The sequence below is a fragment of the Gossypium hirsutum genome, chromosome A10 (genome assembly GCF_007990345.1).
Source record: "Gossypium hirsutum isolate 1008001.06 chromosome A10, Gossypium_hirsutum_v2.1, whole genome shotgun sequence".
Lineage (NCBI taxonomy): Eukaryota > Viridiplantae > Streptophyta > Magnoliopsida > Malvales > Malvaceae > Gossypium > Gossypium hirsutum.
The window spans coordinates 77,335,945-77,341,672 of record NC_053433.1 but is presented as its reverse complement, the minus strand read 5'-3'; the positions used below and the strand labels follow the sequence as shown (position 1 = coordinate 77,341,672).

The window sequence follows — 5,728 nt, the reverse complement described above, 5'->3', positions numbered from 1 at the left end:
TATCCGAATCGAGTGAGCTATCGAACCTCTACAAAACATGGAAAAGAAATAGAGTAAGCTTTATAGCTTAGTAAGCCCGTATAATTCAGAATTTAACTTACCATTTATACATAACCAAACAATTAAGCAAAGTATATCAAATTCACTTGCCAAATGCCTATACACAAGCATTCATCAACAAGTTAGTCACATAAGTGCATGTAATCATTCATTATCTCGATTTAATACTTAATACATTGTATCATATCAAATTCACATATATCATGTACATCATTTGTAACATTTCACTCTCAATCATGTAAACAGTAATTTATTCGATAACAGTAACTCATCCGTTTAAACAGTACTTCGTCCATATAATAGTAATTCATTTATGTAACACATAGCTTTTTCACATAACCAATAACAGAATTTATGCCCGTTGAACCTATTAGAATCTATTAGAATATCGAGGGATACTAAGGTGATATACATTCCATATAAATCAATAATTCATCGATTCATTATCATTTTCGCTCTTTCGAGCTATGATCAGTAAACTCCTCCCGAGCTAATGGACAGTAAGTTCTATTGAGCTGAAATGGTAAGCTCTGACAAGCTGAAAATAGTAAGCTCTTACCAGCCGATATATCGGTAAGCTCATACAAGCTGCGGTGAGTTCGCAATACATGCAGGATGTCAACCTAAACGGTAACCCTAGTGACATGTCACTCGTATCCCACGAATTCCTATAGTTCAAACGGGGCTCAGTAACCATCAGACTATATCAATAAGGCATTTGTATTTCAAGTAGATCAATTACTCAGTTATATACATTTATATCAAATAATTACAAGTATCTAAAAGTTCGATTCTAATTATACGAACTTACCTTGAGTTGCTCGGATGGAAATTATCGACTATTCGTCTACTTTTCCTTTTCCCCGATCTAATCCCAAGCTCGACTTATCTTGATCTATATATTATCAAAATCAACTTATTTAATCAACTATTTATTCAATTTAGTCCAAAACACACATTAAGGCTATTTTAAACATTTGCCCCTAAACTTTCACATTTTTAAAATTTAGTCCTTATCACATAAAATTGCAAATTCATGCAATTTAGTACAAACCCATGCTTAGCTGAATTTACTACATATTACTAGCAGCCCATATTTTCAATTTATTCACACTTTTACCCACATAATTTTACATTTTATCAATTTAATCCCTTTTTGACATTTTTTGTCAAAAATCGCTTTACAGAAAACTATTAATCTAACATTAAACCTTCCAATTCTATCAGGATTCATCAAATTACTCAAGCATTCAACAATGGCAACATGATAAATCTTTAACAATTTCAAAATCTAAGGTACGGGCTAGCTAGAATACGAAGCAACAATCTCAAAAACATAGAAATCATTAAAAACGGATCAAAAATCGTACCTTAAAAAGCAATTTAACCAAGGCCGAATAGGAAACCTAGAACTTTGGATTTCCTTCTTGCTGAATACGATTCCATAATCGGTCAAATTCTTAGTTAAGGGCACCTCTTAGGGCACTTAACCAAGAAACACTTTCTCGAGCCTCATATCGTATAATAGGATTACCAGTCTAGGCAAAATCCTTTATAATACGTATGCTTAGAGGAGCTTGATTAGGATTACCAGTTCAAGCTAAACCCTAATCATAATGTATGCTCGAGAGGTATTACATCGGGATTACCCATCAGGGCTAAATCCTTTTTACAACAAGGTCAATGGGATCAATCGTCTAATCTAAATCCTATCCGCAACAAATGCAGGACTTATTAGTTTCGGGAAAGCACATATAATCATCAGAATTCAAAATCCAATCGAGACTAACCCTTTGTCACCATTTCAAGCAAGTAGAAATTTTCCATCATAGCATACAAGTAAAGCACATTAACATAAATAACAATACATACAAACACAATATTCAATTAACATAATTACATGTCCAATTGAGTTACACAAATTTACCTTGACACTTGTTTGCGTAATAACCTACTAATCTGAAATCTTTTCTTTTCCTCGATCCAGGGTCGAATTAGTGTTGTCGGATCAATATAAATGAATTTAACAATCAATTTCATACATTTCATATTTAAATGGACTCAATTTACATCCTAGGCAAAATTACCATTTTGCCCCTAACTTTTCCATAAATTCCAATTTCATCCCTAGGCTCGGAAAATGAAACTTGTGCAAATTACTCCCTATTCCAAGCCTAAAAAAAGCCCCATTACAAAATTTACAGCATATGTATACATAAAATTTAGGAATTTTTCATCAAATTTTACAACTTTCATTTTAGTCCCTAAATCATGTTTTCATCAAAAATCACTTTGTAAAAGTTGTTTATCTATCCATAATCTTTCATTTTCTACCATAAATTTCTAATTTCCTACATATACATCCATGACCCATTTTAATACCTTGGTAACTTTTCAAATTAATCCCTCAAATAGAGAGATTAAGCTATCCCGGTTTCAAAAATACCAAAATTAGTAAAAACGAGACAAAAGAACTTACCTAATTAGGCCTTGAAAGTTTCTTTTCTCTCTCCTAGGGTTTCCATGTGTTTTAGATTGAAGATTACATAAAATAAGATGATTTCTTTTATCATCTTTATAATTAATTTAAGTATTTTGCTATTTTCAATTTAGTCCTTGCCCTTTTTCTATAATTCCATGGATGAGTCACCAAGAAAAATCTACATACTTTTCTTAATGGTCTAATTACCATATAAGGATTTCTAGTTTTGAATTCCATAGCTATTGATCCTCTTAGCTACTAGAATTTAACTTTCACATTTTATGCGATTTAGTCCTTCTCGTAATTCGGCACTAAATAGATAAAATTTTAGTGTCAAAATTTTCACATGTTAGGTCTATCATATTACAGACCATATGATAAAATAAAAATAAAATATATTTTGGGTTAGATTTGTGGTCCCAAAACCACTATTCTGAATTTACTGAAAAATGGCTGTTACAACTTCAAACGGATGTGGTGGCTGAGTTGCAAAATTATTAGCACTATTAGCGATAAACTATTTTAACATAGAGGAAATAGATGATAGCTCAGCTGATAACGAAGTGAGGGCGTCAACTTTATGAACTTCAGCTACACATCTTCCTAAAGCTATTCGATTTGTTGGCCATTGATAGTTACTACTCGCGATCCTCTTGATGATCTCATAAGCCTCATTATAAGACTTAGACAAAATTGCACCATTCACGGAAGCATCTACCATCAATCTTGTATGTGCACTGAGACCATTATAGAATGTCTCCAACTGGATACAGTAAGGAATCCCATGAAGAGGACACTTACGAAGTAACTCCTTGAATCGTTCTCAAGCCTCATACAAAGACTCGTCATCCAATTGTTGGGAAGTTGTGATCTTGTTCCTCAACTTAGCGTTTTTGCTAGGTGGGAAATACTTAACCAAAAATCTCTCTACTAACTCTTGCCATGTAGATTTGGAATTTGGTGGCAATGAATTGAGCCATGCTTGTGCTCGATCTCACAACGAGTATCGAAACAACTTCAACCTCAATGCGTTTTCAGTCACACCGGCTATCTTGAATGAATCACTCACCTCCATAAACAATCAAAAGTGGAGATGTGGATCTTCCGTGGGCATATCACTGAATTGGCTTACTGTTTGGAGCATTTGAAACATCACTGGTTTCAATTCAAATTGGGTTGCCTCAATATCTAACCTTGTAATTCCTGAATTTAACTCACTGAAAAGTGGCACAGCATATTGTTTGATGCATTGATCCCTATTATCAGCAATGAGGATGGCATTTCGTACACGATCGGCTTCATTACCTTGGTCTTGATTCTGAATTCCTAGGTTCATCTTGACTTGTCTTTTAGCTGTTTGTTCGTGTCTTCTTTATCTTAAAGTTTGCTCAATTTCAGGGTCTATAGGGAGTAAATCGATAATCCGATCTATGCTCATAAACACTTGAAAAAAAATCACAAAATTAAAAATATTAAGTTAGTAATGTTAGAAATAAACCAAATTAGAAGTAAATAATTTCACAAAAAAATGACTATGACAACAGTTAACAATCCTCAGCAACGGTGCCAAAAACTTGTAACACATAGGTTTGTGCAAGTGTACACAGTCTTTATCAAGTAATAAGTAAGTATCGAGTTATCATCTCTACAGGGATTGTATTTGTGGTAAATCACTTAATTGTAAAATTATACTAACAACTTGGTAAATAAAAACACAATATGGTTGAGAAGTGATGATTAAAATTAAATATATTAAACTAAATGCAATGATCCCTAATGCAAAATATCCTAAGTATGCAAACTATAAGAATGAAATAGATTTTAGCAAAATTAAACACAATTTGCAACAATTATAACATAAATAAACTAGGACAATTACTTTAATTAAACTCAATTTATTCTCAACATGTTTAATAACATTCAGAAAAACATTCCATGCCAACTCGATCTTTCATGAATTTGGAAACCACCTTAGGCCCTTTCAGAATCCTTTACTTAGTAAATACGCATTTTACTAATCCTTATTTACTAAGGGTTGCTTAGCATTCGTGTGAGGTAACAGGGACGTGTTAGGTTTGAAACAGTTTAATCACACAAATCTAAAAACTATGGAAATAACAGAGCTCTGTTAGATTTGTTATGCAACCTGCAATTTAATCGGGTTAGGATCTAAATTGAGCATGCACATTTCAGTTATGCGTCCACTAGCCGTCGTCTGGCTAGGATCACTCAGCTAATTCAGGTGCATTTCAATCACGTATGAGCGAAATACAGACTTGATTTTAATTGAAAACATGATCGATTGAGGCACAAACATTATAAGCATGAATTAAATAAATATTATTTAATCAAAGAAATCATCCTAGCTTAAATAAAATTAAGCTAACATTGTTGTAAACAAGAACAAAGAACACATAGCTAAAATTTTCAAATTAAATTAAAGAAAAGAAAGGATAAACCCAAATCAAAGTTGCTATCACCGAAGACTCTGACCGACAAGGCTCATTCGCTTTACTTCTTTGCTGATGGCTCTCCAAGGTGGCTGATTAAGACTTCTTTAAGAGGCTTAATTTCTAAAATCTCTATGAAGAGATGATGCTAGGCATGGGGAATGGAAAATGCTAAAGAGAATTGACAGAGAAAAGAGAATGATGATGGATGAGGGATGAATTATGAGGGATCAAATGAGGTCTTATTGTAACGCCCCCACGCCCGAGACCGTCGCCGGAGTCGAGTATAAGGTGTTACTAAGCTTAATTTAACATATTTAGAACTTTGGATTATTTATTTCTACATTCACAGCTTTTAAGCTACTTGCATCACAGTCACAAGAAAAATCATATCTCGAGTTACGAAACTTGAAATCAAGATCCGTAAATTTTCCCTAAATCTAGACTCAAATACCTATCTACTAATTTGTTTCTAGAATTTTTGGTTGGGCAAATTAGTAAAGTTTATTAGTTAAAGTTACCCCTGTTTTAGGACTTGACTGGTCTGACCTCTGTTTACTACGAACAACATTTCTCTCTATAAAAAATCCATATGACTATGAGGTTTGTTTCTAATGAAACTAGACTCAATAAGGATTCTGTGAATATAAAATACACTACCTAATTATATCTTTACAATTTATGGTGAATTTCTCAAGTTGGAACAAGGGATTCAAAAACTTCTATGACCCTGTTT

General features: G+C 33.1%; 1 non-coding gene across 1 annotated transcript; it reads left to right on the top strand.

Annotated features, from left to right (window-relative positions):
• Positions 1-3,321: 3,321 nt before the first annotated feature.
• On the top strand, positions 3,322-3,428 carry LOC121209266 (small nucleolar RNA R71). The gene has a single exon (XR_005904382.1). It is a non-coding gene; the product is annotated as a small nucleolar RNA R71 (small nucleolar RNA).
• Positions 3,429-5,728: the final 2,300 nt, after the last annotated feature.